This window comes from Danio rerio, chromosome 11 (genome assembly GCF_052040795.2).
Source record: "Danio rerio strain M-AB ecotype USA chromosome 11, GRCz13ab, whole genome shotgun sequence".
NCBI lineage: Eukaryota > Metazoa > Chordata > Actinopteri > Cypriniformes > Danionidae > Danio > Danio rerio.
Window position 1 is genome coordinate 23,083,265 of NC_141031.1, and position 12,930 is coordinate 23,096,194.

A 12,930-nucleotide genomic window follows, 5' to 3' on the forward strand; every position below is an offset into this window, starting at 1 on the left:
TATATATATATATATATATATGAGAAAGAGAGAGCGCGCACTCTGAAGCACTGCTTTTTATATGTATGCTACATATGATGTCAGATTTTTTTGTTATTATGTTCTTAGGATTTTTTGAGGCTTCACCTTCACCTTTTGAAAGTTTTTTGAAATGTTTACACAGATGTCATTAAGCTGTTAAATAAATCTGTAAAATGTATGTGTGTTTGTTTTTATTTTGATTTTAGAGTCTTCTCAGATCACCCAAAAATGAAGATTCTGTCGTCATTTACGCATTTTCAGGTTGTTTAGACACAAAGGGGAATATTTGATATTTTTATTCCTGTGTTTAACAAAAAAATCATTTTTAACAGAGCTGGAACAACCTGAGGGTGAGTAAATCAAGATAGAATTTTCATTTTTGTGTGACCTAAATTTGCTTTGAAATTTTACAGCACCAAACTGTTAAATTACAGTAATCCGGGATATAACTGTAACTTTACAGTTAAATCAGGTATTTAAACTGCAACCTACTGCTAAATCACAGTAATCATATTGCAAATTCACAGTAAAATATAGTTAATTCTACAAGATAATACTGTGAAATCACAGTAACGGACTTTATTATCTACTGTAAAGTTACAATATATGGTTGTAATTTCACAATAATTTAATGTGACAAAACCACAGTAAATTACTGTGAACTACCTCACAATAATTTACTGTGAATTTACATACAGTAATTTACTGTGAAAGTAATGCAATTATTAGCCAGTAATTTACTGTGAATTTAAGGTCAAATTTTTTACAGTGCTTCTTTCGCTGTTATATCATATTGAAACTATATTTGAAATTGTGGGTTTTGGTGATATTATTATTAGCTGTGATTACATGTTGCAATGACATTTGTTAACATCAACAAACTTGGCTGCCTATGCTTAATAATATTGAATTATTATTGTATTATTAATGTTTGTACACTGCTGTCTTAAGAATCAGACTACAAACATGAGACTACATGTAAACACACAAAGCATAATAATCTTAACAAACAAGCACATATGAAAAATACATACAGTACTATATGTCAACAGCACTTTAAACCTGAAGGGAAAACAGCTCAGAAGAAAGCAACATTTGAATAGATACTTTATGTGTTTATAGGAAGGCAAGTTTTTTATCTACTTGTTTGTGCATATTTTTAACATTATCCGCAGGACAAGATTTAATTACTTCCCACAGAGTTGAATATGTCAGTGAATGCATTGAGAAAGTCATTTGAATGTAATGTATACTTAGATTCTCTGTTTGATCTAGTTGAATTGCATGATTCCCATCGAACATTGCATAAATCCTTGAATGCTTTCATGTATATGCATGCATCCATGGAATGTTAAGTGACTCTCAATCTCTTTTATTCTGGAAACAATTACTGAAAAGCTTCATTATTTTATTTTTTACTTTTTACCACAAGTACTGTATGAGTCATACTCCTACTCTTCCGGTCATAACATTAGAAACATTAAGATTAATGAATATTTTTAAAAGTAAATTCTTTGCTCACCAATAATGTTTTATTTGAACAGAAAATACAATAAAATATTACTGTGAAATAATATTTTAATAAAAAAATGTTTTCAGATTTGTTTTTATTTACTGTAATATATTATGTAAAAAAATTTAATCAGGGATTATTTAGATTTTAACATATATTAAAAATAAGGGTCACAGTTTACAATAATAATGCATTAGTTTATTTACAAACATGATCTAATACTTGCACAGCTTATATTAATCATAGTAGTAACGCTCCATTAAAATCCAAAGTCATGCTTGTTTACATTAGTTATTACAGGGCTGTCTGGAATACTCACCTCTGACTGGTCAGTCTTGACATTCCAAGGTATGCTATGTTATTCCCAGTTAACAACCTCTAAATAATGCAGGCTCCTCTGGGAACTTCAAATCACTTTAACCGTCAGTGAAAAAGTTGAAATCCATATAGCCTAGTTACATCCATGTTTATCTGTATCTGCTTGTTTGTCACACTGTTTTTTGACTGTTTTGGACTGTTTTGGCCGTTTTGTGAATGAATAAATGTAGATAGGTTGTCTAAAGATGCAAATTGAATGCTTATACACTATTCTACACTATTTTATAGAATAAATTATATAAGTAGTGCAATATTTTATAGCGAATGCAGTTGTAGTCATGGCAGATACTATTTGGTATATATATATATATATTTTTTTTTTTACTAATTTATTAACCGTCAAACATAATCTGGCAAACGATTTGAATTTCCACTTAGTACAAAAATATTTATGCTGCTGAATGTGTGAGTACATAGATTCATAGTCTATAGTTTGCATTTGGGATGCAGTGGATGTTTCATTCACCCAGTTTTGTTTCTGTCAGCTTTGCGTTTTTGAATGTTTGACATCATCTTGTGACTGAATAATATGCAGGTTAGTACAAAATTATACTCCATCATCTCAGCTGTTTTCATTTCTCTCAGCTTTGCATTTAATTAAAGAATTATTCAACTTTTACAGCTGAGAACAATGGCTTATCCATGTAATAAGCAGAATAAAGTACATCCAGGAGTGTTTTTTTTTTATGCGCCTGCATATTGGGAGTGACTCGCATAGGTTCCGGCACATTTTTCACTTATTTTTAAGTCCAAACAGAAATGAACTATTGTTTGTTTTTTATTATTTTTTTGTGCTGTATTATTTGGTTCATAAGCTGCAATAAATTTTACCATGGTTTGGAAAAGCCAAGGTTTTAACGTGTTTTCTTACTTAGTTTTGTAGGGCAACAATATCTCCAACAGAAAAATACCCTCTACATCAAAAGCAACTGGTTAGCCCACTTCTGAAAAAAAACAAATCACTTACAAACCAACATCCAGCATGCCATAGACCTGAACAAGAGGCTTATATAAGAGGCTTACATCTTATATCCAAAGAAAAGAAAGATATCCAAAGATGCTTTCCAAGAAATGTGTTTTTGAAACTAATAAAGATAGCAAAAGTAAATGATTTATATAACTAACTTAGCCTCACATGATTACTGTTCTAATATACTTTAAATGTTTCTTAAAATAAAATATGTAATTCAAATGGGAAGAACGTTGTTGTTTTTTTTTTTACCCAGACCATGATATTTTTATCCAAGGTTATCATACCCTCAGAATCTTATACCGGCCCATGTTAGGACACCATGTTATTCTGCAATAACAAGAAAGCTCTTGGATGTACTTTATTCCTTACCTAATGAACTGTGTGATAACATGAACTAACAATTAATTACTTTTTTTTCAACAAAGATTTAAAAATGGTGTAATAAATATATTGTTCATTGTTTGTTCATGATAATAAATACATTAACCTTGAGTAACATGTTCCTGAAATATATATTTTATTTTAGGTTTGGTACTGTGTCAAAAAATATTACTGTTATTATCTAATAAACATGTCTTTATAAACAGTATAGGCTGCAACAACACATCTAAGTGTTTCCATTTTTTATTTATTTTTTTAATGGGAATATATAATCCTAGTGTCTACTGTAAGCAGTTAGTGTTTTGAATCACAATGTTTGAATTCGAACACTTTGACACAATAGATCATCACTGATGGTTTTCAGTGTTGGGTTTAGATCTGAGGAGTCTGCATTAAAACTCTGAACTGCTGCCCTGCTCAAAGGCCAATGTAGTGCCCTTGGGCTACTCGTGGCTTTTGTTTTCCGCTTCTGTTCTCCAAATTGCTCTTCGTATTTAGCACTTCTGTTTCACTTTCATCATGACCAGCGAGAAAGGCAGAAAGCGGGAGCCACAAGACCTCAGAAGGGAGGTCTTGAAACGGAGCTTAAAGCTGTAACGATCTTTCTGCAGCCTGAAGCTCTCTCTTTCTCTCTCTCTTTCTCTCTCTTTCTCTTCATCCACTCCATCCTGTTCATTAAAATCAGTGCAGAGCCCGTTGGGACAGGCACAAGCAGGGCAATGGATTTCTAGCCATTTAAGAGGAGGCGCTAACTGAAAGAAAGCAGAGAGGAGAACGTCAGAAGAACAGGATCCCACAGTCAATGAATCAGGCCTAGAGATAAAGAATTGTAAACATGTGGAGGTGATCGCTGTGGCTTTGCCTCTAGTAGTCGCTAAATAGGTTTTGCTAAAGTTTCGAAGATGGACTTTTGTCATGGCTGCACAGTGGCTTACAGTATGTGTATTCATCACTGCCTTTTTAATCATATCAAAAGTGGTTGTGCACAAGTATTAAAAAAAATAACCTTTAACCATATATATATATATATATATATATATATATATATATATATATATATATATATATATATATATATATATATATATATATATATATATATATATATATATGACAAGATCTTGTTTTATGAGATCTTGCAAGATGATTCACGACAAGATTTCTTGTTGAGATGAAAAGTTGTCTCATGTGTTGTAATGTTAGCAGGATGGAGCATGGCTGGTAAAACTTGTATTGAAGATTGGAGGCAGGATTGAATTTGGACCGCAATTCGAGTGCTTTGAACAACCCAGGCTGGCCTCGATGTTGTGCCTGTTACATTACCACATTAACCATGGTTCAAAACGATGCAATGGAATAGCACTTTAGATATGCTGAAACTCATAATCGGCAAAAACACAAGCCAAATCAAAATGTGTAGTATTCCTATTTTTGTAGCATTATTGAAATGCAGGACAGAGATGTAAACACCTTAATCAAACTATTATCTTCATTTAGAAGTTTGTGAGTGGATAGTCCATATAAACATGGCTGTTTGACACTATTCTCTTCACCTATTGAATTAGTAAAGGACCAAGGACCTGTATCTCCAAATGCACATACATAGTGAACTCCTGTTTTCTTTTCATTCGGTGTGCTATATCAAACTGTATTAAAACAGCTCTCTTGTTCCAGTTCTTACTTCAGACTCATATCCAGAAGCTCAGAGTTTGTCACAGGGGCATGAATGAATAAATTCATGAATGAAAATGGTGAAGAAAAAATTAAACTGCATATAAACTGAAATAAGGGGAGATTTAAAAAAAAAAAAAATAGTGTAAAAGTCTTGTCTCGTCTTGTTCTTGTGAACCCTATTTTGTATCTCGTTTCATCACGTCTCATCACATTGATTAAGCATGCATGTATGCATCTGTATGTGTATATATATGTATTTGGGTGACATGGGGGCTTGGTGGTTAGCACTGTCGTCTTACAGCAAGAAGGTCGCTGGTTTGAGTCCCTGCTGAGCCTGTTGGCATTGCTGTGTGGAGTTTGTGTGGAGTTTGCATGTTCTCCCCATGACATGCTGTATAGCTGTACCCAGTACTGGGTTGTGGCTGGAAGGGCAATTACTGCATAAAACACATGCTAAAATAGTGAACATGTAATAACCATATGTTGGAACAATATATATATATATATATATATATATATATATATATATATATATATATATATATATATATATATATATATATATATATATATTAAAGAATATATATATATATATATATATATATATATATATATATATATATATATATATATATATATATATATATATATATATACATATATATATATATATATATATATATATATATATATATATATATATATATATATATATATATATATATATATATAGTTTCTTTTATTAACATTTTTCATTTGTTTTTAATTTAAACATTTTGATTTTAATTTGAATTTAGTCAGGATGTTAGGTGTCAGTTGTGTTTTGTGAAATTTAGTAATTTTACATGACAATAATGCAATTTTTGCTGCTAATGTGATAAATTAAAGGAGGGCTGACATTATTACACATTTAGAGATTCTTTATTTTGCTTAAATTACCATTTAAATAAACATGTTAAATATAAATTTAACATTAATTTTAATAAAATTATTAACTTTAGGATATGTATAAATATATTAGCTACTTTTTAGTAGTCTTCATGTATTATAAACCCGCCTATAATTTTTTCAGATGATCTATAGATGTACAGTGTTGAATACTAAATGTGGTGCTTCATTCCTATAGGAGTGTTTTCAGAACAAGAGATTAAGTTATATTGTAGTCAGAATGTGCAAGTTCATCCATGCATTTATTTTTAATGTAGATGTAGTATTGCATATAAATGGCAATATTATGTTCATGTTGTGGATATGGATAATTTACACTGTTTGTAGGATATGTATGAGTAAACTACTAAGAATGCTCCAATTCCCTGTTGTTCAGATCTTTCGGATCAAGTGAGTCAATAAGCAACATACAATTTGATTGGATCATTTGGATCAGTTGTTTCTATATTTTGTCTTTTGAAAACATTGTTAGTGCATTGTTAAAATGAAAACATTGTCATCATCTTCTCACCCCATGCCATTCTAACCTACTGTGATTTTCTTTCTTCTGTGAAACACAAAGGAAGTTTGTCCTAAGGCAGATCTTCCATACAATGACGGCTAGGGATTTTAAATGCCAAACTCCAAAAAAAAACAAAAAATCTATCATAACACTACTCATTTGTCAGACTTTTTTGAGTCAGCAGACAACATTATATGTCTTTTCAAAAGTTTGGGCCCAGAATGATTTAAAAAATTAATGTAAGTTTGTAAGGATGCTTTAAAGGGATAGTTCACCCCAAACATTTTATTCTACACTCACTATTAGCTCATTTCATTTACTCCTCAACTTGTTCCTCTGTTACACCCAAATTGACTTCCATTAAAGGAAAAACAGAAGAACAAAATAAAATGAACTTCTAAATGGCAAGAATTAGCTTTTTTTTTGTGTGAATTTAAGTCACATTAAGCATTTTAACCATCACAACATACTGTATCATCCATCTCTTCTTCTCACCTTACTACCAATTATAGCACTGAATAAACATGAATTACCAATAAAAAATCTGTTAAATGAAATGGAATGACTTGGGGAAAAAAAAAATAATAATAATAATAATATATATATATATATATATATATATATATATATATATATATATATATATATATATATATATATATATATATATATATATATAATGTTATCTTGCTGAGCAAAAAAGATTATTAAAAAAATTATTATATTATATTATATTATATTATATTATATTATATTATATTATATTATATTATATTATATTATATTATATTATATTATATTATATTATATGGAATCCAACATTTTGAGCTATGCAGTGGCTAATAATTGCATTACTTTCAAAGTAATGTACTGTATGTAAATCCACAGTAAATTACTGTAAGATACTTCATAATAATTATAATTCTGTAAATATTTGTAAAATATCAAAAAGAAATAAAAAGCATAAAAGTTAATGTGTGAAATAATTTCTATCTTGAATAAAATAAATAGTGTTTGAATTCCAGTAATTCCAGTAATTCCTGTAAACCTGATGTCTGCCTTAATTTCACAAAAATAAATAAATAAATAAATAAATTCCTGTAGTCCTGTAAAGTGACACTAAAGTAATTTACTGTAAAAAAATTTGCAGTGAAATTCCATTCTTACTTTTACCATTCTTTGAACAGATTATTACTGGGTCTAACTGTAACCGTGTGCACGGGAACATCCAATCACCATCACACACATATTTTTTCACCTGCTTTCTTTTGCTTGCAGTTATTTTTGTTAATACAGTTTAATTATCATCCTTTACAGTACCATTGCTTTAATGGGTGATTAACTCTCCGTTTATCCACAGTTACCTGATGATCTGGTTACCTTTACTTACCTTTAGTCTGGACAAACTAGTGTATAGTTTTAGATAAATGAGAATATTTTTTTTTTATTGTTTTTAAGAACATTTTTGTTGAATAAAAACTATATGTACAGTAAACAGCTATATTTAGCAAGGAAATAATTAGTTTGGTGTGACCAGAGAAAAAAAATAGTTAAAGAAAAATAGTGTTGAGCCCTAAAAAGTCATATGAAATAATAATAATTAAAAAAGTTAAGAAGGCATGTGGACATAACACATAATTTAAATTAATAAAAGTAATTTTACCATGCCAAAGTCAAATTTATGCATATAAAGTATATTTTCTCAACAACAAAACTATAGCTGGTGAAAATAAAAATTCATATTATATTATAGGTGGCATGGTGGCTCAGTGGTTACATTATAATACTCTTATGGTGCTTTATGGTATTTCTAGTGCTTGGCATTTAAAATCCCCATCCACTCTCTATACTGTATAAAAAAAGTACTGCCTATAAGGACAAAAAGATCTCTTTGTGTTTCAGAGAAGCAGGAAAATATGTTAAAATGGCATGGGGGAAGTAAATGATGACAACATTTTCATATTTTTTTCCTTTAATATCTTTTAGTGTAATGTCTTCTAGCCATATTTTCATCAATAGCATGCTATAACTCTTTATCGTTGACAAAACAGCATTTGTCAACAAGCATTTTTGTCAGTAATTCCGTTGACGAGAGTACCACTGATTAGACCACCCGATGGGTTCTGAATAGCGAAATAAAGGCGAATGATTCCTCTCGCCGGATAAATCTGTCTTCCGTGTCTCCATCTGGCTTTACAGGCCATTGTGTTCTGAATGCTGCGGAAAAGAAAACCGCTTGTGAGTCATACGCGGTCCGACTACCTTCCCCTGACCTGAAGCCAGCGCTCCCTCAGAGGGAAATTATTTCTGCTCTCGTAGTCCTAAATACTTAAAGGTCCATCAGCCGGGACCTCCAGCCAGCCGCGTGCGGTGTAATAAACCAGACGGAGGCGAAGAGGACGAACATGACCACGTGAAGTGAAATGGATTCACACCATTGCAACCTCAATGGGCCCTTGTGGATCTAAATGTCTGTTTTGAAATATGGAATATAAACTCTACAGGGATTGACAATGTCTCTCTGCCAGCAGGCCATAAACAGACTGCAGGTGAAACGGAGACGGTAATGTCGAAATGAACCCCAGCTATAGACACAGTGGAACGGACCCCCTTTGGGCTGAGGGTGAACCTTGAGTGTATAACTGCTCTTTATGTGTTGTTGATAGCGGGAGACTTGCTTTCTTTTCAATGAAAAAGACATGAGATTGGTTGATGATGGTGGAAGGTTTGCCACTGGGTCTTCTGATGCAGTGTTACCACACGCTGTCAATTTTTCTTAGCGACAGGAGGGAGGCTGTCATTCGTTTTGCTCTCTGTCTTACTGCCACCTTCTTTTCTTCTTCATTTTAGTCTCAGTAGTAAGGATGTGTGATATTTATTGAAATCAATCGTGATTTGGATTATTGCATTAGACTTAATTATATTCAATTAAGTATATGTGGTTTCAGATTGGCACTTCTCATTTACACACGCGTAGCCAGGGATACAGTGAGACCATCTGCTGTCCATATACTTTTTGTATTGTAATGTATCCATACATATTGTGATAATTATAAGGATGATTTTTTATTAATGAGACGGTTCACCCCAAAACAGACAATTCTGCTGTTATTTTCTCCCCTCTTGACATGTCAAACCTGTTTGAGTTTCTTTGCTCAGCTGAACACAAAACACGATATCTTGAGGAATGTTGGAAACTAGTAACTATTGACTTCAAGAGTTCAAACTTAGCTTTTGGTTGACAATAAGGCATGTTTGGCATGCTGTTCCAGGAGAAACCTGAGCTCTAAAGATCCTCAAGCCTGGGGCTCCTTCCCATTATGTTGGGCAAGAGAGCTCCTTTAAATTCATTCTTTCAGCCTGTTCTTTGATAATTAGTGTTTATGCATTGAAATCTTAGTACTAAATGCTTATATGGGTAACACGGTGGCTCAGTGGTTTGCACTGTTGCCTCACAGCATGAAGGTTGCTGGTTTATGCTCCGGCTGGGTCAGTTGGCATTTCTGTGTAAAGGTTGCATGTTCTCCCTGTGTTTATGCGGGTTTCCTCTGGGTGCTCCGGTTTCCCCCCATAGTCCAAAGACACAGTACAGGTGAATTGAGTAAATTAAATTAGCTGTAATGTATGTTTGTGAATGAGTGTGTATGAGTGTGTATGGGTATTTCCCAGTAATGGGTTGCAGCTGGAAGGGCATCTGCTGTATAAAGCATATGCTGCATAAGGTGGTGGTTCATTCCACTGTGGTGACCCTAGATTAATAAAGGGAATAAACCAAAAGAAAATGAATGAATGAATAAATGCTCATATACAGTGCCAATTTGGTTTGTTCAATTAACTTATATTGCATGTCTTTGGACTGTGGGAAGAAACCAAAGTTCCCTTGAGAAACCCACAGAACAAGTAAACTACAAACAGACACACCAACTGGCCCTGAATTCGAACCAGCGACATTCTTGCTGTGAGGCAACAGTGCTAACCACTGAGCTGCTGTGCCACCCTATCCTTGATTATTCTAAAAAGAAGGGGGAAGAGTATGGGTTGGATGGGAGATTCTGTAAGAGTAAGATAACTAAGGTAAGAAAATCTGGTTATTTATAGTGATTTTGGATTCATCTGATTGGTAAATCGTGATAACTAATACAGGACTAGCTGTGGTCAATCATAAGCATGTGATCTCGAAATTAGTTTATGAATAAACTTTACATAGTTGGAAAAACAAATGCTATTTTCTATATAGTGCTATAATTATCTATACTATATAAAAATATACAATGCTAAATTATTTAAAGTATCTTCTATTGTGTTCTTCAGAAAAATAAAAACTCAACAAGTGGGCTAAATTAAGATAATCAAGTGAATAATGTTTAGGTGAACTATCCTTTTAACTTTATTTTTGCTGTTATTTGCTGGTACCTGTCCTGGATAAATAAATGTCACTAAAACACCAGTATGTGGCAGCACGTACATCTTTATGAGTGATTAATTGAATCAATCATTTAAACGATTGGTTCAGAATGGTTATCATTAAACACTAAAATGATTACACCATCGTTAAACATGATTGCCAGCATTGCTCTGCTAACTTTATGGTTGCTGAGGCTGCAAGAGGGCTGTATAAGTCCTTGCTAAGATTAAATCCAAGTGTACAGACTTTGAAGTGAGTGAATGTATGAGGGGCAGCACGGTGGCTTAGTGATTAGCACTGTTGCCTCACAGCAAGAAGGTTGCTGGTTTGAGTCCCAGCTGTGCCAGTTGGAATTTCTCAACTATAGTCAATCAAATAACTAGTCAATCAATCAAATCAATCAACTAGTCAGTAAATCAGTAAATATTTTCAGCAGTCAAAACATATCTTTAGAAGCCAATTATAATATGTTTATAATTATACTACACACAAACAAACTCAGAGAACTTTTCAACGTTTACTTTTTGCAAATGCAGTCTTCCAAGTCATTTGATAACAATTGATTCCTATTTTTATTCTCCTCACACTGCATATCATCAAAATACACCTTAATGTCAGGTTTTCTGAGTAGTGGTGTTTGCTCCTGTTATGGCTGCAGCCCATCTGTGGGCAGTTAGAGAGCTTTTTCGAAAGCTAGAGAGGACTGCTCTGAAAATATCTCCCTCTCCCGCTCCATCACTCGCTCTTATTTTGTCTCAATTTCTCGCTATCTCCCTGGGTCCCTCATTTGATGGTCTCTTTAGTACCTGCTCCGGCTTTTTTTCCCTTTTCTTCCAGTTATTTTATTTTCCGTTTCTCTGTCTCCCTCTCTCTGCCGTTCTGTCACTCCCGCCTTCTCTTCCTCTCCGCCGCTCCTATGGACCCTAAACCCTCCTCCCCTCCACCAGTGAGCGGTAATGACAGACATTTGTTTAATCCAGGCAGTGGGAAATGAGATTAGAGAGAGGAGAGGAGAGCTTACTGCACTATCTCCCACACTGTGCCCACAGGCTCCGACTGCATGATGAAGGAAGAGAGAAACGACGGGGCAGGGAGACAGAAAGCGACTCAGAGATGCAGAATGAAGACTGGATATGCATATGTGTGCAGTCGTTTACTGATTGTGGGCTCTAAACACTGGGATTCTTATCACTGGGGATTAACCATTACAAGAATGAGAGTCTTCCCATGACAATAATGGTAAAACCTACAATCTGGATGTGGTTTGGGTCAGGGCTGTGCATTGCATCAAAAATAAATGTAGTATTGTAGTATTTGTGGGAGTGTATAAACCTTGTTTATAAACAGATTTACTGACACACATTTACTGTAACAAATTCAGCTCATAACTTCAGCTGTTTGTAGTACCTTCTTTTTGCGACCAGATATGGTTTCGCATTAGAACGAGGTAGACTTTTTCATGGTATTTTATACTGTATTTGTTTTATAGGAATCTTTACAGTTGTAAATGCTAAGTCAGTTTGCATTGAAAGTATTGGATAAATTACAGCATATTGACTAGTCTTTAATCAGTCACACTTTACAATAAAGTTTTATTAGTTAATGATGGTTAATATATTTAAACATTATGAACTAATAATAAGTGATACTTTCTCAGCATTTATTAATCATAGTTAAAAATATAGTAATGCTTAAAATCTAAGTTCTTGTCCACATTGGTTAACACTTTTAACAATGCACTGAATTAACATGAACTAACAATGAACTTCATTTTAGTTACTATCTTCAGTTTAACTACCTAATTCCTAGCTAATAATCTTCAGGTTTACTACTAACCTTTCAGGTTAACTACCTGTTGTAAAATATGAGTATGGCAATAAATGGCAGTAAACCATCAAACTCACACTGGTAATGCTGAACATCATGGTCATAAGTTAAAGCGGTGCTCCAGAGTGTTTTAAAGGCTTGGTTGTGTTTATGGGGTTCAAAGCAATGTGTGCTCATGCTTTTGTTTGTTAAAAATTACATTATTGTTTTCTTACTTTGATTATATATAGCTATTTAGCTAACATGAAAATGGCTATCATATTTTCTAGTTTCTCCAAAAGCTTGCACTTAAGAGGCTCTGATTATTG

General features: G+C 33.0%; 1 protein-coding gene across 3 annotated transcripts in view; it reads left to right on the top strand.

The window, feature by feature from the left end:
- Positions 1 to 12,930, top strand: part of cdh4 (cadherin 4, type 1, R-cadherin (retinal)) — a 435,407-nt gene that overhangs the window by 147,658 nt on the left and 274,819 nt on the right.